The 23,500-nt window shown below is 35.2% G+C and overlaps 15 non-coding genes across 15 annotated transcripts; all 15 read left to right on the top strand.

Moving 5' to 3' along the window:
- The first annotated feature begins 896 nt into the window (after nt 1-896).
- On the top strand, nt 897-968 carry TRNAR-CCU (transfer RNA arginine (anticodon CCU)). Its single transcript has one exon. It is a non-coding gene; the product is annotated as a tRNA-Arg (tRNA).
- A 1,483-nt stretch (nt 969-2,451) lies between these two features.
- Nucleotides 2,452-2,523, top strand: TRNAG-CCC (transfer RNA glycine (anticodon CCC)). The gene has a single exon. It is a non-coding gene; the product is annotated as a tRNA-Gly (tRNA).
- Nucleotides 2,524-3,234: 711 nt separating this feature from the next.
- On the top strand, nt 3,235-3,306 carry TRNAW-CCA (transfer RNA tryptophan (anticodon CCA)). Its single transcript has one exon. It is a non-coding gene; the product is annotated as a tRNA-Trp (tRNA).
- A 2,272-nt stretch (nt 3,307-5,578) lies between these two features.
- On the top strand, nt 5,579-5,650 carry TRNAW-CCA (transfer RNA tryptophan (anticodon CCA)). Its single transcript has one exon. It is a non-coding gene; the product is annotated as a tRNA-Trp (tRNA).
- A 702-nt stretch (nt 5,651-6,352) lies between these two features.
- TRNAW-CCA (transfer RNA tryptophan (anticodon CCA)) lies at nt 6,353-6,424 on the top strand. Its single transcript has one exon. It is a non-coding gene; the product is annotated as a tRNA-Trp (tRNA).
- A 1,496-nt stretch (nt 6,425-7,920) lies between these two features.
- On the top strand, nt 7,921-7,992 carry TRNAW-CCA (transfer RNA tryptophan (anticodon CCA)). Its single transcript has one exon. It is a non-coding gene; the product is annotated as a tRNA-Trp (tRNA).
- Nucleotides 7,993-8,703: 711 nt separating this feature from the next.
- Nucleotides 8,704-8,775, top strand: TRNAW-CCA (transfer RNA tryptophan (anticodon CCA)). Its single transcript has one exon. It is a non-coding gene; the product is annotated as a tRNA-Trp (tRNA).
- A 711-nt stretch (nt 8,776-9,486) lies between these two features.
- On the top strand, nt 9,487-9,558 carry TRNAW-CCA (transfer RNA tryptophan (anticodon CCA)). The gene has a single exon. It is a non-coding gene; the product is annotated as a tRNA-Trp (tRNA).
- A 1,493-nt stretch (nt 9,559-11,051) lies between these two features.
- TRNAC-ACA (transfer RNA cysteine (anticodon ACA)) lies at nt 11,052-11,123 on the top strand. The gene has a single exon. It is a non-coding gene; the product is annotated as a tRNA-Cys (tRNA).
- Nucleotides 11,124-11,835: 712 nt separating this feature from the next.
- TRNAW-CCA (transfer RNA tryptophan (anticodon CCA)) lies at nt 11,836-11,907 on the top strand. Its single transcript has one exon. It is a non-coding gene; the product is annotated as a tRNA-Trp (tRNA).
- A 711-nt stretch (nt 11,908-12,618) lies between these two features.
- Nucleotides 12,619-12,690, top strand: TRNAW-CCA (transfer RNA tryptophan (anticodon CCA)). The gene has a single exon. It is a non-coding gene; the product is annotated as a tRNA-Trp (tRNA).
- A 711-nt stretch (nt 12,691-13,401) lies between these two features.
- On the top strand, nt 13,402-13,473 carry TRNAC-ACA (transfer RNA cysteine (anticodon ACA)). The gene has a single exon. It is a non-coding gene; the product is annotated as a tRNA-Cys (tRNA).
- A 711-nt stretch (nt 13,474-14,184) lies between these two features.
- On the top strand, nt 14,185-14,256 carry TRNAW-CCA (transfer RNA tryptophan (anticodon CCA)). The gene has a single exon. It is a non-coding gene; the product is annotated as a tRNA-Trp (tRNA).
- Nucleotides 14,257-14,967: 711 nt separating this feature from the next.
- Nucleotides 14,968-15,039, top strand: TRNAC-ACA (transfer RNA cysteine (anticodon ACA)). The gene has a single exon. It is a non-coding gene; the product is annotated as a tRNA-Cys (tRNA).
- A 3,061-nt stretch (nt 15,040-18,100) lies between these two features.
- Nucleotides 18,101-18,172, top strand: TRNAW-CCA (transfer RNA tryptophan (anticodon CCA)). Its single transcript has one exon. It is a non-coding gene; the product is annotated as a tRNA-Trp (tRNA).
- The last annotated feature ends 5,328 nt before the right edge of the window (nt 18,173-23,500 follow it).

Genomic DNA, 23,500 nt, shown 5'->3' with positions numbered 1-23,500 from the left:
TCATCCTTGTTTATGTCGTTTTATGATGGTGCGTAAAAGTAGTTACTTTCTTGAACATCTAATGCTAAAGAATCAAATAATATTCAGATTTTATCTTGTCAAACACTTATCTTTCACCTGACCTCGTGGCGCAATGGTAGCACGTCTGACTCCAGATCAGAAGGTTGAGTGTTCAAATCACGTCGGCGTCAATAGTCTATTCCTGTTTTTCAAAAATTAGGAAATACAACCATTTTCTACATTCATGTCATACACGGAACCACTTAAACCTCCTGAAAAAAGTTGAAGCCATATTTCCACACAGTGTCTGAAAGAGTCATCTTTTAAAATTTTACAATAAAGAAATTTTCTGAACAATACTGTGATGACGAGAATTTTTGGGAATCCAGATGTGACCATTGTAACTTAAAATCACCTCGACATCACCAACAATTTTGTCTTTGTATATATGAAGAAATATGGTCCTCAACTAGATTCTGAATGTGAAATGTAAACCTTTCTTCCTAATAGCAATATGTTAACTCATTCTTGGAGTTTTGGAGTATGGCTCAAAGAATAAAAAAGTCTATACAAATGATATATAAAATTTTTCCAATCTTTATGAAACAAGCAGTTTTCTAAATGAAATGTTCCTGGCAAAAATAAATTGACATATGCTTCTAACGTTATCTTTTGATGTAACATTCGTGTGCCTGACCCATGTAATCACAAAGATGATAATTTCTAGATTCCGATCTTAAACTGGAAATCCCTGTATATTAAGATTAAGATGCTCAATCATCCTTGTTTATGTCGTTTTATGATGGTGCGTAAAAGTAGTTACTTTCTGGAACATCTAATGCTAAAGAATCAAATAATATTCAGATTTAATCTTGTCAAACACTTATCTTTCACCTGACCTCGTGGCGCAATGGTAGCGCGTCTGACCCCTGATCAGAAGGTTCCGCGTTCAAATCACGTCGTGGTCAATCGTCTGGTCCTGTTTTTGAAAAATTAGGAAATACAACCATTTTCTACATTCATGTCATAAACGGAACCAATTAAACCTCCTGAAAAAAGTTGAAGCCATATTTCCACACAGTGTCTGAAAGAGTCATCTTTTAAAATTTTACAATAAAGAAATCTTCTGCACAATACTGTGATGACAAGAATTTTTGGGAATCCAGATCTGACCATTATAACTTAAAATCACTTCAACATCACCAACAATTTGGTCTTTGTATATTTGAAGAAACATGGTCCTCAATTAGATTCTGAATGTGAAATGTAAACCTTTCTTCCTAATAGCAATATGTTAACTCATTCTTGTAGTTTTGGAGTATGGCTCAAAGAATAAAAAAGTCTATACAAATGATATATAAAAATTTTCCAATCTTTATGAAACAAGCATTTTTCTAAATGAAATGTTCCTGGCAAAAATAAACTGACATATGTTTCTAACTTTATCTTTTGATTTAACATTCGTGTGCCTGACTTATAGAATCACAAAGATGATAATTTCTAGATTCCGATCTTAAACTGGAAATCCCTGAATATTAAGATTCTCAATCATCCTTGTTTATGTCGTTTTATGATGGTGAGTAAAAGTAGTTACTTTCTGGAACATCTAATGGTAAAGAATCAAATAATATTCAGATTTAATCTTGTCAAATGCTTACATTTCTGCTGACCTTGTGGCGCAACGGTAGCAAGTCTGACTCCAGATCAGGAGGTTGCGTGTTCAAATCATGCCGGGGTCAATAGTCTGTTCCTGTTTTAGAAAAATTAGGAAATACAACCATTTTCTACATTCATGTCATGAACAGAACCAATTAAACCTCCTGAAAAAAGTTGAAGCCATATTTCCACACAGTGCCTGAAAGAGTCATCTTTTAAAATTTTACAAGAAAGAAATCTTCTGAACAATACTGTGATGACGAGAATTTTTGGGAATCCAGATCTGACTATTATAACTTAAAATCACCTCGACATCACCAACAATTTGGTCTTTGTATATATGAAGAAACATGGTCCTCAACTAGATTCTGGATGTTAAATGTAAGCCTTTCTTCCTAATAGCAAAATGTTAACTCATTCTTGTTTTTATAGTTTTGGGGTATGGCTAAAAGAATAAAAAAGTCTATACAAATGATATATAAAAATTTTCCAATCTTTATGAAACAAGCATTTTTCTAAATGAAATGTTCCTGGCAAAAAATAAACTGACATATGTTTCTAACTTTATCTTTTGATGTAACATTCGTGTGCCTGACTCATGGAATCACAAAGATGATAATTTCTAGATTCCGATCTTAAACTGGAAATCCCTGAATATTAAGATTAAGATGCTCAATCATCCTTCTTTATGTCGTTTTATGATGGTGCGTAAAAGTAGATACTTTCTAGAACAGCTAGTGGTAAAGAATCAAATAATATTTAGATTTAATCTTGTCAAACACTTATCTTTCAGCTGACCTTGTGGCGCAACGGTAGCGCGTCTGACTCCCGATCAGAAGGTTGCGTGTTCAAATCATGTCGGGGTCAATAGTCTGTACCGGTTTTTGAAAAATTAGGAAATACAACCATTTTCCACATTCATATCATGAACAAAACCACTTAGACCTCCTGAAAAAAGTTGAAGCCATATTTAAACACAGTGTCTGAAAGAGTCATCTTTTAAAACTTTACAAGAAAGAAATCTTCTGAACAATACTGTGATGACGAGAATTTTTGGGAATCCAGATCTGACCATTATAACTTAAAATCACCTCGACATCACCAACAATTTGGTCTTTGTATATATGAAGAAACATGGTCCTCAACTAGATTCTGGATGTTAAATGTAAACCTTTCTTCCTAATAGCAATATGTTAACTCATTCTTGTTTTTGTAGTTTTGGGGTATGGCTAAAAGAATAAAAAAGTCTATACAAATTATATATAAAAATTTTCCAATCTTTATGAAACAAGCATTTTTCTAAATGAAATGTTCCTGGCAAAAATAAACTGAGATATGTTTCTAACTTTATCTTTTGATGTAACATTCGTGCGCCTGACTCATGGAATCACAAAGACGATAATTTCTAGATTCCGATCTTAAACTGGAAATCCCTGAATATTAAGATTAAGATGCTCAATCATCCTTCTTTATGTCGTTTTATGATGGTGCGTAAAAGTAGTTTCTTTCTGGCACATCTAATGGTAAAGAATCAAATAATATTCAGATTTTATCTTGTCAAATACTTATCTTTCAGCTGACCTCGTGGCGCAACGGTAGCGCGTCTGACTCCAGATCAGAAGGTTGCGTGTTCAAATCACGTCGGGGTCAATAGTCTGTTCCTGTTTTTGAAAAATTAGGAAATACAACCATTTTCTACATTCATGTCATGAACTGAACCACTTAGACCTCCTGAAAAAAGTTAAAGCCATATTTAAACACAGTGTCTGAAAGAGTCATCTTTTAAAATTTTACAAGAAAGAAATCTTCTGAACAATACTGTGATGACGTGAATTTTTGGGAATCCAGATCTGACTATTATAACTTAAAATCACCTCGACATCACCAACAATTTGGTCTTTGTATATATGAAGAAACATGGTCCTCAAATAGATTCTGGATGTTAAATGTAAACCTTTCTTCCTAATAGCAATATGTTAACTCATTCTTGTTTTTGTAGTTTTGGGGTATGGCTAAAAGAATAAAAAAGTCTATACAAATGATATATAAAAATTTTCCAATCTTTATGAAACAAGCATTTTTCTAAATGAAATGTTCCTGGCAAAAAATAAACTGAGATATGTTTCTAACTTTATCTTTTGATGTAACATTCGTGTGCCTGACTCATGGAATCACAAAGATGATAATTTCTAGATTCCGATCTTAAACTGGAAATCCCTGAATATTAAGATTAAGATGCTCAATCATCCTTCTTTATGTCGTTTTATGATGGTGCGTAAAAGTAGATACTTTCTAGAACAGCTAGTGGTAAAGATTCAAATAATATTTAGATTTATTCTTGTCAAACACTTATCTTTCAGCTGACCTCGTGGCGCAACGGTAGTGCGTCTGACTCCAGATCAGAAGGTTGCGTGTTCAAATCATGTCAGGGTCAATAGTCTGTTCCTGTTTTTGAAAAATTAGGAAATACAACCATTTTCTACATTCATGTCATGAACGGAACCACTTAGACCTCCTGAAAAAAGTTGAAGCCATATTTAAACACAGTGTCTGAAAGAGTCATCTTTTAAAATTTTACAAGAAAGAAATCTTCTGAACAATACTGTGATGACGAGAATTTTTGGGAATCCAGATCTGACCATTATAACTTAAAATCACCTTGACATCACCAACAATTTGGTCTTTGTATGTATGAAGAAACATGGTCCTCAACTAGATTCTGTTTGTTAAATGTAAACCTTTCTTCCTAATAGCAATATGTTAACTCATTCTTGTTTTTGCAGTTTTAGGGTATGGCTAAAAGAATAAAAAAGTCTATACAAATGATATATAAAAATTTTCCAATCTTTATGAAACAAGCATTTTTCTAAATGAAATGTTCCTGGCAAAAATAAACTGAGATATGTTTCTAACTTTATCTTTTGATGTAACATTCGTGTGCCTGACTCATGGAATCACAAAGATGATAATTTCTAGATTCCAATCTTAAACTGGAAATCCCTGAATATTAAGATGCTCAATCATCCTTGTTTATGTCGTTTTATGATGGTGCGTAAAAGTAGTTACTTTCTGGAACATCTAATGGTAAAGAATCAAATAATATTCAGATTTAATCTTGTCAAAAAATTATCTTTCAGCTGACCTCATGGCGCAACGGTAGCACGTCTGATTCCAGGTCGGTAGGTTGCGTGTTCAAATCACGTCGGGGTCAATAGTCTGTTCCTGTTTTTGAAAAATTAGGAAATACAACCATTTTCTACATTCATGTCATGAACGGAACCACTTAAACCTCCTGAGAAAAGTTGAAGCCATATTTCCACATAGTGCCTGAAAGAGTCATCTTTTAAAATTTTACAATAAAGAAATCTTCTGAACAATACTGTGATGACGAGAATTTTTGGGAATCCAGATCTGACCATTATAACTTAAAATCACCTCGACATCACCAACAATTTGGTTTTTGTATATATGAAGAAACATGGTCCTCAAATAGAGTCCGGATGTTAAATGTAAGCCTTTCTTCCTAATAGCAATATGTTAACTCATTCTTGTTTTTGTAGTTTTGGAGTATGGCTAAAAGAATAAAAAAGTCTATACGAATGATATATAAAAATTTTCCAATCTTTATGAAACAAGCATTTTTCTAAATGAAATGTTCCTGGCAAAAATAAACTGAGATATGTTTCTAACTTTATCTTTTGATGTAACATTCGTGTGCCTGACTCATGGAATCACAAAGATGATAATTTCTAGATTCCGATCTTAAACTGGAAATCCCTGAATATTAAGATTAAGATGCTCAATCATCCTTGTTTATGTCGTTTTATGATGGTGTGTAAAAGTAGATACTTTCTGGAACATCTAGTGGTAAAGAATCAAATAATATTCAGATTTAATCTTGTCAAACACTTATCTTTCAGCTGACCTCGTGGCGCAACGGTAGCGCGTCTGACTCCAGATCAGAAAGTTGCGTGTTCAAATCACGTCGGGGTCAATAGTCTGTTCCTGTTTTTGAAAAATTAGGAAATACAACCATTTTCTACATTCATGTCATGAACTGAACCACTTAGACCTCCTGAAAAAAGTTTAAGCCATATTTAAACACAGTGTCTGAAAGAGTCATCTTTTAAAATTTTACAAGAAAGAAATCTTCTGAACAATACTGTGATGACGAGAATTTTTGGGAATCCAGATCTGACCATTATAACTTAAAATCACCTTGACATCACCAACAATTTGGTCTTTGTATATATGAAGAAACATGGTCCTCAACTAGATTCTGGATGTTAAATGTAAACCTTTCTTCCTAATAGCAATATGTTAACTCATTCTTGTTTTAGGGTATGGCTAAAAGAATAAAAAAGTCTATACAAATGATATATAAAAATTTTCCAATCTTTATGAAACAAGCATTTTTCTAAATGAAATGTTCCTGGCAAAAATAAACTGAGATATGTTTCTAACTTTATCTTTTGATGTAACATTCGTGTGCCTGACTCATGGAATCAAAAAGATGATAATTTCTAGATTCTGATCTTAAACTGGAAATCCCTGAATATTAAGATTAAGATGCTCAATCATCCTTGTTTATGTCGTTTTATGATGTTGCGTAAAAGTAGTTACTTTCTGGAACATCTAATGGTAAAGAATCAAATAATATTCAGATTTAATCTTGTCAAACACTTATCTTTCAGCTGACCTCGTGGCGCAACGGTAGCGCGTCTGACTCCAGATCAGAAGGTTGCGTGTTCAAATCACGTCGGGGTCAATAGTCTGTTCCTGTTTTTGAAAAATTAGGAAATACAACCATTTTCTACATTCATGTCATGAACGGAACCACTTAGACCTCCTGAAAAAAGTTGAAGCCATATTTAAACACAGTGTCTGAAAGAGTCATCTTTTAAAACTTTACAAGAAAGAAATCTTCTGAACAATACTGTGATGACGAGAATTTTTGGTAATCCAGATCTGACCATTATAACTTAAAATCACCTTGACATCACCAACAATTTGGTCTTTGTATATATGAAGAAACATGGTCCTCAAATAGATTCTGGATGTTAAATGTAAACATTTCTTCCTAATAGCAATATGTTAACTCATTCTTCTTTTTGTAGTTTTGGAGTATAGCTAAAAGAATAAAAAAGTCTATACAAATGATATATAAAAATTTTCCATTCTTTATGAAACAAGCATTTTTCTAAATGAAATGTTCCTGGCAAAAAATAAACTGACATATGTTTCTAACTTTATCTTTTGATGTAACATTCGTGTGCCTGACTCATGGAATCACAAAGATGATAATTTCTAGATTTCGATCTTAAACTGGAAATCCCTGAATATTAATATTAAGATGCTCAATCATCCTCGTTTATGTCGTTTTTTGATGGTGCGTAAAAGTAGTTACTTTCTGGAACATCTAATGGTAAAGAATCAAATAATATTCAGATTTAATCTTGTCAAACTCATAAATTTCAGCTGACCTCGTGGCGCAAAGGTAGCACGGCTGACTCCAGATCAGAAGATTGCGTGTTCAAAGCACGTCGGCGTCAATAGTCTGTTCCTGTTTTTGAAAAATTAGGAAATACAACCATTTTCTACATTCATGTCATAAACGGAACCACTTAAACCTCCTGAAAAAAGTTGAAGCCATATTTCCACACAGTGTCTGAAAGAGTCATCTTTTAAAATTTTACAATAAAGAAATCTTCTGAACAATACTGTGATGACGAGAAGTTTTTTTGAATCCAGATCTGACCATTATAACTTAAAATCACCTCAACATCACCAACAATTTGGTCTTTGTATATATGAAGAAACATGGTCCTCAACTAGATTCTGAATATGAAATGTAAACCTTTCTTCCTAATAGCAATATGTTAAAGCATTCTTGTTTTTGTAGTTTTGGGGTATGGCTAAAAGAATAAAAAAGTCTATACAAATGATATATAAAAATTTTCCAATCTTTATGAAACAAGCATTTTTCTAAATGAAATGTTCCTGGCAAAAATAAACTGAGATATGTTTCTAACTTTATCTTTTGATGTAAGATTCGTGTGCCTGACTCATGGAATCACAAAGATGATAATTTCTAGATTCCGATCTTAAACTGGAAATCCCTGAATATTAAGATTAAGATGCTCAAACATCCTTGTTTATGTCGTTTTATGATGGTGCGTAAAAGTAGTTACTTTCTGGAACATCTAATGGTAAAGAATCAAATAATATTCAGATTTTATCTTGTCAAACACTTATCTTTCAGCTGACCTCGTGGCGCAACGGTAGCGCGTCTGACTCCAGATCAGAAGGTTGCGTGTTCAAATCACGTCGGGGTCAATAGTCTGTTCCTGTTTTTGAAAAATTAGGAAATACAACCATTTTCTACATTCATGTCATGAACTGAACCACTTAGACCTCCTGAAAAAAGTTTAAGCCATATTTAAACACAGTGTCTGAAAGAGTCATCTTTTAAAATTTTACAAGAAAGAAATCTTCTGAACAATACTGTGATGACGAGAATTTTTGGGAATCCAGATCTGACCATTATAACTTAAAATCACCTTGACATCACCAACAAGTTGGTCTTTGTATTTATGAAGAAACATGGTCCTCAACTAGATTCTGGATGTTAAATGTAAACCTTTCTTCCTAATAGCAATATGTTAACTCTTTCTTGTTTTTGTAGTTTTAGGGTATGGCTAAAAGAATAAAAAAGTCTATACAAATGATATATAAAAATTTTCCAATCTTTATGAAACAAGCATTTTTCTAAATGAAATGTTCCTGGCAAAAATAAACTGAGATATGTTTCTAACTTTATCTTTTGATGTAACATTCGTGTGCCTGACTCATGGAATCACAAAGATGATAATTTCTAGATTCTGATCTTAAACTGGAAATCCCTGAATATTAAGATTAAGATGCTCAATCATCCTTGTTTATGTCGTTTTATGATGGTGCGTAAAAGTAGTTACTTTCTGGAACATCTAATGGTAAAGAATCAAATAATATTCAGATTTAATCTTGTCAAACACTTATCTTTCAGCTGACCTCGTGGCGCAACGGTAGCGCGTCTGACTCCAGGTCGGAAGGTTGCGTGTTCAAATCACGTCGGGGTCAATAGTCTGTTCCTGTTTTTGAAAAATTAGGAAATACAACCATTTTCTACATTCATGTCATGAACGGAACCACTTAGACCTCCTGAAAACAGTTGAAGCCATATTTAAACACAGTGTCTGAAAGAGTCATCTTTTAAAACTTTACAAGAAAGAAATCTTCTGAACAATACTGTGATGACGAGAATTTTTGGGAATCCAGATCTGACCATTATAACTTAAAATTACCTCGACATCACCAACAATTTGGTCTTTGTATATATGAAGAAACATGGTCCTCAACTAGATTCTGTTTGTTAATAGTAAACCTTTCTTCCTAATAGCAATATGTTAACTCATTCTTGTTTTTGTAGTTTTGGGGTATGGCTAAAAGAATAAAAAAGTCTATACAAATGATATATAAAAATTTTCCAATCTTTATGAAACAAGCATTTTTCTAAATGAAATGTTCCTGGCAAAAATAAACTGAGATATGTTTCTAACTTTATCTTTTGATGTAACATTCGTGTGCCTGACTCATGGAATCACAAAGATGATAATTTCTAGATTCCGATCTTAAACTGGAAATCCCTGAATATTAAGATTAAGATGCTCAAACATCCTTGTTTATGTCGTTTTATGATGGTGCGTAAAAGTAGTTACTTTCTGGAACATCTAATGGTAAAGAATCAAATAATATTCAGATTTTATCTTGTCAAACACTTATCTTTCAGCTGACCTCGTGGCGCAACGGTAGCGCGTCTGACTCCAGATCAGAAGTTTGCGTGTTCAAATCACGTCGGGGTCAATAGTCTGTTCCTGTTTTTGAAAAATTAGGAAATACAACCATTTTCTACATTCATGGCATAAACAGAACCACTTAAACCTCCTGAGAAAAGTTGAAGCCATATTTCCACACAGTGCCTGAAAGAGTCATCTTTTAAAATTTTACAATAAAGAAATCTTCTGAACAATACTGTGATGACGAGAATTTTTGGGAATCCAGATCTGACCATTATAACTTAAAATCACCTCGACATCACCAACAATTTGGTTTTTGTATATATGAAGAAACATGGTCCTCAACTAGATTCTGGATGTTAAATGTAAACCTTTCTTCCTAATGGCAATATTTTAACTCATTCTTGTTTTTGTAGTTTTGGGGTATGGCTAAAAGAATAAAAAAGTCTATACAAATGATATATAAAAATTTTCCAATCTTTATGAAACAAGCATTTTTCTAAATGAAATGTTCCTGGCAAAAATAAACTGAGATATGTTTCTAACTTTATCTTTTGATGTAACATTCGTGTGCCTGACTCATGGAATCACAAAGATGATAATTTCTAGATTCCGATCTTAAACTGGAAATCCCTGAATATTAAGAATAAGATGCTTAATCATCCTTCTTTATGTCGTTTTATGATGGTGCGTAAAAGTAGTTACTTTCTGGAACATCTAATGGTAAAGAATCAAATAATATTCAGATTTAATCTTGTCAAACACTTATGTTTCAGCTGACCTCGTGGCGCAACGGTAGCGCGTCTGACTCCAGATCGAAAGGTTGCGTGTTCAAATCAAGTCGGGGTCAATAGTCTGTTCCTGTTTTTGAAAAATTAGGGAATACAACCATTTTCTACATTCATGTGATGAACGGAACCACTTAGACCTCCTGAAAAAAGTTGAAGCCATATTTAAACACAGTGTCTGAAAGAGTCATCTTTTAAAACTTTACAAGAAAGAAATCTTCTGAACAATACTGTGATGACGAGAATTTTTGGGAATCCAGATCTGACCATTATAACTTAAAATCACCTCGACATCACCAACAATTTGGTCTTTGTATATATGAAGAAACATGGTCCTCAACTAGATTCTGGATGTTAAATGTAAACCTTTCTTCCTAATGGCAATATTTTAACTCATTCTTGTTTTTGTAGTTTTGGGGTATGGCTAAAAGAATAAAAAAGTCTATACAAATGATATATAAAAATTTTCCAATCTTTATGAAACAAGCATTTTTCTAAATGAAATGTTCCTGCAAAAATAAACTGAGATATGTTTCTAACTTTATCTTTTGATGTAACATTCGTGTGCCTGACTCATGGAATCACAAAGATGATAATTTCTAGATTCCGATCTTAAACTGGAAATCCCTGAATATTAAGATTAAGATGCTCAAACATCCTTGTTTATGTCGTTTTATGATGGTGCGTAAAAGTAGTTACTTTCTGGAACATCTAATGGTAAAGAATCAAATAATATTCAGATTTAATCTTGTCAAACACTTATCTTTCAGCTGACCTCGTGGCGCAACGGTAGCGCGTCTGACTACAGATCAAAAAGTTGCGTGTTCAAATCACGTCGGGGTCAATAGTCTGTTCCTGTTTTTGAAAAATTAGAAAATACAACCATTTTCTACATTCTTGTCATCAACGGAACCACTTAAACCTCCTGAAAAAAGTTGAAGCCATATTTCCACACAGTGTCTGAAAGAGTCATCTTTTAAAATTTTACAAGAAAGAAATCTTCTGAACAATACTGTGATGACGAGAATTTTCGGGAATCCAGATCTGACTATTATAACTTAAAATCACCTCGACATCACCAACAATTTGGTCTTTGTATATATGAAGAAACATGGTCCTCAAATAGATTCTGGATGCTAAATGTAAACCTTTCTTCCTAATAGCAATATGTTAACTCATTCTTGTTTTTGTAGTTTTGGGGTATGGCTCAAAGAATAAAAAAGTCTATACAAATGATATATAAAAATTTTCCAATCTTTATGAAACAAGCATTTTTCTAAATGAAATGTTCCTGGCAAAAAATAAACTGACATATATTTCTAGTTTTATCTTTTGATGTAACATTCGTGTGCCTGACTCATGGAATCACAAAAATGATAATTTCTAGATTCCGATCTTAAACTGGAAATCCCTGAATATTAAGATTAAGATGCTCAATCATCCTTGTTTATGTCGTTTTATGATGGTGCGTAAAAGTAGTTACTTTCTGGAACATCTAATGGTAAAGAATCAAATAATATACAGATTTTATCTTGTCAAACACTTATCTTTCAGCTGACCTCGTGGCGCAATGGTAGCGTGTCTGTCTCCAGATCAGAAGGTTGCGTGTTCAAATCACGTCGGGGTCAATAGTCTGTTCCTGTTTTTGAAAAATTAGGAAATACAACCATTTTCTACATTCATGGCATAAACAGAACCACTTAAACCTCCTGAGAAAAGTTGAAGCCATATTTCCACACAGTGCCTGAAAGAGTCATCTTTTAAAATTTTACAATAAAGAAATCTTCTGAACAATACTGTGATGACGAGAATTTTTGGGAATCCAGATCTGACCATTATAACTTAAAATCACCTCGACATCACCAACAATTTGGTTTTTGTATATATGAAGAAACATGGTCCTCAAATAGATTCCGGTTGTTAAATGTAAGCCTTCCTTCCTAATAGCAATATGTTAACTCATTCTTGTTTTTGTAGTTTTGGAGTATGGCTAAAAGAATAAAAAAGTCTATACAAATGATATATAAAAATTTTCCAATCTTTATGAAACAAGCATTTTTCTAAATGAAATGTTCCTGGCAAAAATAAACTGAGATATGTTTCTAACTTTATCTTTTGATGTAACATTCGTGTGCCTGACTCATGGAATCAAAAAGATGATAATTTCTAGATTCTGATCTTAAACTGGAAATCCCTGAATATTAAGATTAAGATGCTCAATCATCCTTGTTTATGTCGTTTTATGATGGTGCGTACAAGTAGTTACTTTCTGGAACATCTAATGGTAAAGAATCAAATAATATTCAGATTTAATCTTGTCAAACACTTATCTTTCAGCTGACCTCGTGGCGCAACGGTAGCGCGTCTGACTCCAGATCAGAAGGTTGCGTGTTCAAATCACGTCAGGGTCAATAGTCTGTTCCTGTTTTTGAAAAATTAGGAAATACAACCATTTTCTACATTCATGTCATGAACTGAACCACTTAGACCTCCTGAAAAAAGTTGAAGCCATATTTAAACACAGTGTCTGAAAGAGTCATCTTTTAAAATTTTACAAGAAAGAAATCTTCTGAACAATACTGTGATGACGAGAATTTTTGGGAATCCAGATCTGACCATTATAACTTAAAATCACCTTGACATCACCAACAATTTGGTCTTTGTATATATGAAGAAACATGGTCCTCAACTAGATTCTGGATGTTAAATGTAAACCTTTCTTCCTAATAGCAATATTTTAACTCATTCTTGTTTTTGTAGTTTTGGGGTATGGCTAAAAGAATAAAAAAGTCTATACAAATGATATATAAAAATTTTCCAATCTTTATGAAACAAGCATTTTTCTAAATGAAATGTTCCTGGCAAAAATAAACTGAGATATGTTTCTAACTTTATCTTTTGATGTAACATTCGTGTGCCTGACTCATGGAATCACAAAGATGATAATTTCTAGAGTCCGATCTTAAACTGGAAATCCCTGAATATTAAGATTAGAATGCTCAATCATCCTTGTTTATGTCGTTTTATGATGGTGCGTAAAAGTAGTTACTTTCTGGAACATCTAATGGTAAAGAATCAAATAATATTCAGATTTAATCTTGTCAAACACTTATCTTTTAGCTGACCTCGTGGCGCAACGGTAGCGCGTCTGACTACAGATCAGAAAGTTGCGTGTTCAAATCACGTCGGGGTCAATAGTCTGTTCCTGTTTTTGAAAAATTAGAAAATACAACCATTTTCTACATTCTTGTCATCAACGGAACCACTTAAACCTCCTGAAAAAAGTTGAAGCCATATTTCCACACAGTGTCTGAAAGAGTCATCTTTTAAAATTTTACAAGAAAGAAATCTTCTGAACAATACTGTGATGACGAGAATTTTCGGGAATCCAGATCTGACTATTATAACTTAAAATCACCTCGACATCACCAACAATTTGGTCTTTTTATATATGAAGAAACATGGTCCTCAAATAGATTCTGGATGTTAAATGTAAACCTTTCTTCCTAATAGCAATATGTTAACTCATTCTTGTTTTTGTAGTTTTGGGGTATGGTAAAAGAATAAAAAAGTCTATACAAATGATATATAAAAATTTTCCAATCTTTATGAAACAAGCATTTTTCTAAATGAAATGTTCCTGGCAAAAAATAAACTGACATATATTTCTAACTTTATCTTTTGATGTAACATTCGTGTGCCTGACTCATGGAATCACAAAAATGATAATTTCTAGATTCCGATCTTAAACTGGAAATCCCTGAATATTAAGATTAAGATGCTCAATCATCCTTGTTTATGTCGTTTTATGATGGTGCGTAAAAGTAGTTACTTTCTGGAACATCTAATGGTAAAGAATCAAATAATATTCAGATTTTATCTTGTCAAACACTTATCTTTTAGCTGACCTCGTGGCACAACGGTAGCGCGTCTGACTCCATATTAGAAGGTTGCGTGTTCAAATCACGTCGGGGTCAATAGTCTGTTCCTGTTTTTGAAAAATTAGGAAATACAACCATTTTCTACATTCATGGCATAAACAGAACCACTTAAACCTCCTGAAAAACGTTGAAGCCATATTTCCACACAGTGCCTGAAAGAGTCATCTTTCAAAATTTTACAATAAAGAAATCTTCTGAACAATACTGTGATAACGAGAATTTTTGGGAATCCAGATCTGACCATTATAACTTAAAATCACCTTGACATCACCAACAATTTGGTTTTTGTATATATGAAGAAACATGGTCCTCAAATAGATTCCGGATGTTAAATGTAAGCCTTTCTTCCTAATAGCAATATGTTAACTCATTCTTGTTTTTGTAGTTTTGGAGTATGGCTAAAAGAATAAAAAAGTCTATACAAATGATATATAAAAATTTTCCAATCTTTATGAAACAAGCATTTTTCTAAATGAAATGTTCCTGGCAAAAATAAACTGAGATATGTTTCTAACTTTATCTTTTGATGTAACATTCGTGTGCCTGACTCATGGAATCACAAAGATGATAATTTCTAGATTCTGATCTTAAACTGGAAATCCCTGAATATTAAGATTAAGATGCTCAATCATCCTTGTTTATGTCGTTTTATGATGGTGCGTAAAAGTAGTTACTTTCTGGAACATCTAATGGTAAAGAATCAAATAATATTCAGATTTAATCTTGTCAAACACTTATCTTTCAGCTGACCTCGTGGCGTAACGGTAGCGCGTCTGACTACAGATCAGAAAGTTGCGTGTTCAAATCACGTCGGGGTCAATAGTCTGCTCCTGTTTTTGAAAAATTAGAAAATACAACCATTTTCTACATTCTTGTCATCAACGGAACCACTTAAACCTCCTGAAAAAAGTTGAAGCCATATTTCCACACAGTGTCTGAAAGAGTCATCTTTTAAAATTTTACAAGAAAGAAATCTTCTGAACAATACTGTGATGACGAGAATTTTTGGGAATCCAGATCTGACTATTATAACTTAAAATCACCTCGACATCACCAACAATTTGGTCTTTGTATATATGAAGAAACATGGTCCTCAAATAGATTCTGGATGTTAAATGTAAACCTTTCTTCCTAATAGCAATATGTTAACTCATTCTTCTTTTTGTAGTTTTGGAGTATAGCTAAAAGAATAAAAAAGTCTATACAAATGATATATAAAAATTTTCCATTCTTTATGAAACAAGCATTTTTCTAAATGAAATGTTCCTGGCAAAAAATAAACTGACATATGTTTCTAACTTTATCTTTTGATGTAACATTCGTGTGCCTGACTCATGGAATCACAAAGATGATAATTTCTAGATTCCGATCTTAAACTGGAAATCCCTGAATATTAAGATTAAGATGCTCAATCATCCTCGTTTATGTCGTTTTTTGATGGTGCGTAAAAGTAGTTACTTTCTGGAACATCTAATGGTAAAGAATCAAATAATATTCAGATTCAATCTTATCAAACTCATAAATTTCAGCTGACCTCGTGGCGTAAAGGTAGCACGGCTGACTCCAGATCAGAAGGTTGCGTGTTCAAAGCACGTCGGCGTCAATAGTCTGTTCCTGTTTTTGAAAAATTAGGAAATACAACCATTTTCTACATTCATGTCATAATTGGAACCACTTAAACCTCCTGAAAAAAGTTGAAGCCATATTTCCACACAGTGTCTGAAAGAGTCATCTTTTAAAATTTTACAATAAAGAAATCTTCTGAACAATACTGTGATGGCGAGAACTTTTGGGAATCCAGATCTGACCATTATAACTTAAAATCACCTCAACATTACCAACATTTTGGTCTTTGTATATATGAAGAAACATGGTCCTCAACTAGATTCTGAATGTGAAATGTAAACCTTTCTTCCTAATAGCAATATGTTAACTCATTCTTGTTTTTGTAGTTCTGGAGTATGGCTAAAAGAATAAAAAAGTCTATACAAATGATATATAAAAATTTTCCAATCTTTATGAAGCAAGCATTTTTCTAAATGAAATGTTATGGCAAAAATAAACTGAGATATGTTTCTAACTTTATCTTTTGATGTAACATTCGTGTGCCTGACTCATTGAATCACAAAGATGATAATTTCTAGATTCCGATTTTAAACTGGAAATCCCTGAATATTAAGATTAAGATGCTCAATCATCCTCGTTTATGTCGTTTTTTGATGGTGCGTAAAAGTAGTTACTTTCTGGAACATCTAATGGTAAAGAATCAAATAATATTCAGATTTAATCTTGTCAAACACTAAGCTTTCAGCTGACCTCGTGGCGCAAAGGTAGCACGTCTGACTCCAGATCAGAAGGTTGCGTGCTCAAATCACGTCAGTGTCAATAGTCTGTTCCTGTTTTTGAAAAATTAGGAAATACAACCATTTATTACATTCATGTCATAAACGGAACCACTTAAACCTCCTGAAAAAAGTTGAAGCCATATTTCCACACAGTGTCTGAAAGAGTCATCTTTTAAAATTTTACAATAAAGAAATCTTCTGAACAATACTGTGATGACGAGAATTTTTGGGAATCCAGATCTGACCATTATAACTTAAAATCACCTCAACATCACCAACAATTTGGTCTTTGTATATATGAAGAAACATGGTCCTCAACTAGATTCTGAATGTGAAATATAAACCTTTCTTCCTAATAGCAATATGTTAACTCATTCTTGTTTTTGTAGTTTTGGAGTATGGCTAAAAGAATTAAAAAGTCTATACAAATGATATATAAAAATTTTCCAATCTTTATGAAACAAGCATTTTTCTAAATGAAATGTTCCTGGCAATAATAAACTGACATATGTTTCTAACTTTATCTTTTGATGTAACATTCGTGTGCCTGACTCATGGAATCACAAAGATGATAATTTCTAGATTCCGATCTTAAACTGGAAATCCCTGAATATTAAGATTAAGATGCTCAATCATCCTCGTTTATGTCGTTTTTTGATGGTGCGTAAAAGTAGTTACTTTCTGGAACATCTAATGGTAAAGAATCAAATAATATTCAGATTTAATCTTGTCAAACTCTTATATTTCAGCTGACCTCATGGCGCAAAGGTAGCACGTCTGACTCCAGATCAGAAGGTTGCGTGTTCAAAGAACGTCGTCGTCAATAGTCTGTTCCTGTTTTTGAAAAATTAGGAAATACAACCATTTTCTACATTCATGTCATAAACGGAACCACTTAAACCTCCTGAAAAAAGTTGAAGCCATATTTCCACACAGTGTCTGAAAGAGTCATCTTTTAAAATTTTACAATAAAGAAATCTTCTGAACAATACTGTGATGACGAGAAGTTTTTTTGAATCCAGATCTGACCATTATAACTTAAAATCACCTCAACATCACCAACAATTTGGTCTTTGTATATATGAAGAAACATGGTCCTCAACTAGATTCTGAATATGAAATGTAAACCTTTCTTCCTAATAGCAATATGTTAAAACATTCTTGTTTTTGTAGTTTTGGAGTATGGCTAAAAGAATTAAAAAGTCTATACAAATGATATATAAAAAATTTCCAATCTTTATGAAACAAGCATTTTTCTAAATGAAATGTTCCTGGCAAAAATAAACTGACATATGTTTCTAACTTTATCTTTTGATGTAACATTCGTGTGCCTGACTCATGGAATCACAAAGATGATCATTTCTAGATTCCGATCTTAAAATGGAAATCCCTGAATATTAAGATTAAGATGCTCAATCATCCTTGTTTATGTCGTTTTATGATGGTGCGTAAAAGTAGTTACTTTCTGGAACATCTAATGCTAAAGAATCAAATAATATTCAGATTTAATCTTGTCAAACACTTATCTGTCAGCTGACCTCGTGGCGCAATGGTAGCGCGTCTGACTCCAGATCAGAAGGTTGTGTGTTCAAAGCACGTCGGGGTCAATAGTCTGTTCCTGTTATTGATAAATTAGGAAATACAACCATTTTCTACATTCATGTCATAAACGGAACCACTTAAACCTCCTGAAAAAAGTTGAAGCCATATTTCCACACAGTGTCTGAAAGAGTCATCTTTTAAAATTTTACAATAAAGAAATCTTCTGAACAATACTGTGATGACGAGAATTTTTGGGAATCCAGATCTGACCATTATAACTTAAAATCACCTCAACATTACCAACAATTTGGTCTTTGTATATATGAAGAAACATGGTCCTCAACTAGATTCTGAATGTGAAATGTAAACCTTTCTTCCTAATAGCAATATGTTAACTCATTCTTGTTTTTGTAGTTTTGGAGTATGGCTAAAAGAATAAAAAAGTCTATACAAATGATATATAAAAAATTTCCAATCTTTATGAAACAAGCATTTTTCTAAATGAAATGTTCCTGGCAAAAATAAACTGACATATGTTTCTAACTTTATCTTTTGATGTAACATTCGTGTGCCTGACTCATGGAATCACAAAGATGATCATTTCTAGATTTCGATCTTAAACTGGAAATCCCTGAATATTAAGATTAAGATGCTCAATCATCCTTGTTTATGTCGTTTTATGATGGTGCGTAAAAGTAGTTACTTTCTGGAACATCTAATGGTAAAGAATAGAGTTGAGCGTGGTTCGAGGTTCTCCAGTTCTAGGCTCGAGTCATTTTGGGGCCTGTTCAAGATTGAACTAGAACTCGAGCTTTTTGCAAAAGCTCGATAGTTCTAGAAACGTTCGATAATGGTTCTAGCAGCAAAAAAACAGCTAATTCCTAGCTGGCTTTCCGCTGTAATAGTGTGAGTCACTCTGTGACTCACACTATTATGAAATTTCAGTGTATAGTGTGCGTGAACAGCGCCTTCAGATCACTGCTGTTTGTATAATGGCGAACGCCATTTTTTTTTTTTTTCCCTGTCTTCCTTCCCTAAGCGCGCGCGTCTTGTGGGGCAGGCCAGCATGTCAGCCAATCCCAGACACACACAGCTAAGTGGACTTTTAGCCAGAGAAGCAACGGCATGTGTGATAGGATGTCCATGTCACATGTCCCTGCATTATAAAACCGGACATTTTCCTCCAGCACGCCATTATCTGCCTTCTGCGTCCTTGGTGTCAGACATCACTGGCGCAGCTCCGTCCTTTGTCCTATCGCCGATACTGCTGTATGCACTCCATACACAGCGCTGGACAGCTTAGGGATAGCACTTTCTATAAGTCCTTTTAAGGGCTCGTACCGGCAGGGTCAGAGCCATAGGTGACAGGTCCTGAAAACAGACACAGCGTCTGTGTAGCTAAGGTCAGGGATTTCATCGCTGCGTTTCCCCATTAGGAGGGAATAGAAAGGCAGGCTTCCTTTCCTCTACCCATAGCCCCACAACCCTGGCACTGTACCCTTCTGTCCTCTGCACACTCCAACTCATTATAACTAAGCCATTATACTAGCAAACACTCAGTGTACCTAGTGGCATCCTAAACGTGGCTATTGGACTTTTGTCTAGTCACACTAGTGCAAAGACATTTGCAGCACGTCTGTCTGCATTGCACACTCCAACTCATTATAACTAAGCCATTATACTAGCAAACACTCAGTGTACCTAGTGGCATCCTAAACGTGGCTATTGGACTTTTGTCTAGTCCCACTAGTGCAAAGACATTTGCAGCACGTCTGCCTGCATTGCACACTCCAACTCATTATAACTAAGCCATTATACTAGCAAACACTCAGTGTACCTAGTGGCATCCTAAACGTGGCTATTGGACTTTTGTCTAGTCACACTAGTGCAAAGACATTTGCAGCACGTCTGTCTGCATTGCACACTCCAACTCATTATAATTAAGCTATTATACTAGCAAACACTCAGTGTACCTAGTGGCATCCTTAACGTGGCTATTGGACTTTTGTCTAGTCACACTAGTGCAAAGACATTTGCAGCACGTCTGTCTGCATTGCACACTCCAACTCATTATAACTAAGCCATTATACTAGCAAACACTCAGTGTACCTAGTGGCATCCTAAACGTGGCTATTGGACTTTTGTCTAGTCCCACTAGTGCAAAGACATTTGCAGCACGTCTGTCTGCAGTGCACACTCCAACTCATTATAACTAAGCTATTATACTAGCAAACACTCAGTGTACCTAGTGGCATCCTTAACGTGGCTATTGGACTTTTGTCTAGTCACACTAGTGCAAAGACATTTGCAGCACGTCTGTCTGCATTGCACACTCCAACTCATTATAACTAAGCCATTATACTAGCAAACACTCAGTGTACCTAGTGGCATCCTAAACGTGGCTATTGGACTTTTGTCTAGTCACACTAGTGCAAAGACATTTGCAGCACGTCTGTCTGCATTGCACACTCCAACTCATTATAACTAAGCCATTATACTAGCAAACACTCAGTGTACCTAGTGGCATCCTCAACGTGGCTATTGGACTTTTGTCTAGTCACACTAGTGCAAAGACATTTGCAGCACGTTTGTCTGCATTGCACACTCCAACTCATTATAACTAAGCCATTATACTAGCAAACACTCAGTGTACCTAGTGGCATCCTAAACGTGGCTATTGGACTTTTGTCTAGTCACACTAGTGCAAAGACATTTGCAGCACGTCTGTCTGCATTGCAAACTCCAACTCATTATAACTATGCCATTATACTAGCAAACACTCAGTGTACCTAGTGGCATCCTAAACGTGGCTATTGGACTTTTGTCTAGTCACACTAGTGCAAAGACATTTGCAGCACGTCTGTCTGCATTGCACACTCCAACTCATTATAACTATGCCATTATACTAGCAAACACTCAGTGTACCTAGTGGCATCCTAAACGTGGCTATTGGACTTTTGTCTAGTCACACTAGTGCAAAGACATTTGCAGCACGTCTGTCTGCATTGCACACTCCAACTCATTATAACTAAGCCATTATACTAGCAAACACTCAGTGTACCTAGTTGCATCCTAAACGTGGCTATTGGACCTTTGTCTAGTCACACTAGTGCAAAGACATTTGCAGCACGTCTGTCTGCATTGCACACTCCAACTCATTATAACTAAGCCATTATACTAGCAAACACTCAGTGTACCTAGTGGCATCCTAAACGTGGCTATTGGACTTTTGTCTAGTCACACTAGTGCAAAGACATTTGCAGCACGTCTGCCTGCATTGCACACTCCAACTCATTATAACTAAGCCATTATACTAGCAAACACTCAGTGTACCTAGTGGCATCCTAAACGTGGCTATTGGACTTTTGTCTAGTCACACTAGTGCAAAGACATTTTCAGCACCTCTGCCTGCATTGCACACTCCAACTCATTATAACTAAGCCATTATACTAGCAAACACTCAGTGTACCTAGTGGCATCCTAAATGTGGCTATTGGACTTTTGTCTAGTCACACTAGTGCAAAGACATTTGCAGCACGTCTGTCTGCATTGCACACTCCAACTCATTATAACTAAGCCAATATACTAGCAAACACTCAGTGTACCTAGTGGCATCCTAAACGTGGCTATTGGACTTTTGACTAGTCACACTAGTGCAAAGACATTTGCAGCACGTCTGTCTGCATTGCACACTCCAACTCATTATAACTAAGCCATTATACTAGCAAACACTCAGTGTACGTAGTGGCATCCTAAACGTGGCTATTGGACTTTTGTCTAGTCACACTAGTGCAAAGACATTTGCAGCACGTCTGTCTGCATTGCACACTCCAACTCATTATAACTAAGCCATTATACTAGCAAACACTCAGTGTACCTAGTGGCATCCTAAACGTGGCTATTGGACTTTTGTCTAGTCACACTAGTGCAAAGACATTTGCAGCACGTCTGCCTGCATTGCACACTCCAACTCATAGTTACTAATCCATTATACTAGCAATTTATGCTGCCAGTTTAAGGGCCGTAGTTGCATTGTCAGGGATATTTATTCTTTATTATTCTGCTGTTAATAAAGCTAGACCACCGCTGCAATCTACACCACCTCTCAATTTTTACTACCACATTTTCAGTGCACAATCTTGTCGCAATCAACATGAGTGGCAAAATGACAGATGCTGGTGGAAAGGGGAAGAGGCATGGTGGAAAAGGAAAAAAAGGTTTTGTCCGTGGGGAAGGTGGCAAAGCTCCATTATCATCTGCTGAAGATAGACCATCTACCAGCAAAAGTAAGATGTCTACTACTTACTGTGGACAATCCGATGTGCTCCCTTTTTTACGGACACGAACAACAGGAACAAAGGTAGATGATGGCCAAAAAAGGAAAATTCTTGAATGGATCTCAAGTGGTCCAACAAGTGCCCTCTCAGCCACTTCAAGTACCGCATCCAAAAAACAGCAGTCCTCTGAGTTGTCATCCCAATCAAACTTGCTTTCTCCCAGCTCTGAAGTCTCCATCAGCCCTGCACAGTATGGTGGAACTGAGATGACTGAGTCTGCAGAGCTGTTCAGTCACACTATAGCCTGGGAATCAGAGGTCTGCTCCCAAACTACAGTTAGTAGAGAACATGAAATGGTCTGCAGTGATGCCCAGAACCTTTGTGACTCTGATTCAGGCCGTGAGGACCAAGTTTCTGAGCATAATGTTGACCCTTTGTCACAAACTGTAACACCTGTGGTTATAGACAATGAGGAACATACTGATGAAGATGAGACGCAGATACCCGATTGGGATGACAACTTAAATATTCGGTCAGGGCAAGAAGAGGCTCAGTCTGAGGGGGAGGGGAGTGCAAACACAACAATTGATGATGAAGTTCTAGATCCCACCTACTGTCAACCCACAGTCAGGCACTCGAGGAGGTCAACAGAGGTGGTGGAGGAGGATGCAACTGATGACGAAGTTACCTTGCGCCTTCCTGGACAGAGTCGGAGCACTGGTAGCACGTCTACAACAGCATTCTCAGCCACCACTCTGCCTCTGAGCACTAGTCGGGGTGGATCAAAAGGTCGCATGCCCTCTAAGCCTTGCCTAGCCTGGTCCTTTTTTGACATAGCAAAGGATCGCCCAAATTATGTGAGCTGTAAAATTTGTCATGGTTCTATTAGTAGAGGTCAAAACCTCAGCAGTTTGACAACTTCTTCCATGAATCGTCACATGAATAAATATCATATGTCCCGGTGGGAAGCTCACCTTGCTGCAATGCGGCCTAGCGGAGCGAACCATCCACCGCCTGCCCCTTCCAGTGCATCCGCGCGCTCTTCATCTTCTAGGACTGTGGGGACAGCTGTCACACCTGTTTTTCCACGCACAACTTCCACCACTGTAACCGCAA

This window comes from Anomaloglossus baeobatrachus, chromosome 4, assembly GCF_048569485.1.
Source record: "Anomaloglossus baeobatrachus isolate aAnoBae1 chromosome 4, aAnoBae1.hap1, whole genome shotgun sequence".
In the NCBI taxonomy this organism is placed as follows: Eukaryota; Metazoa; Chordata; class Amphibia; order Anura; family Aromobatidae; genus Anomaloglossus; species Anomaloglossus baeobatrachus.
Note: the sequence above shows the minus strand (reverse complement) of the source record. Positions and strands in the feature narration are given on the sequence as shown.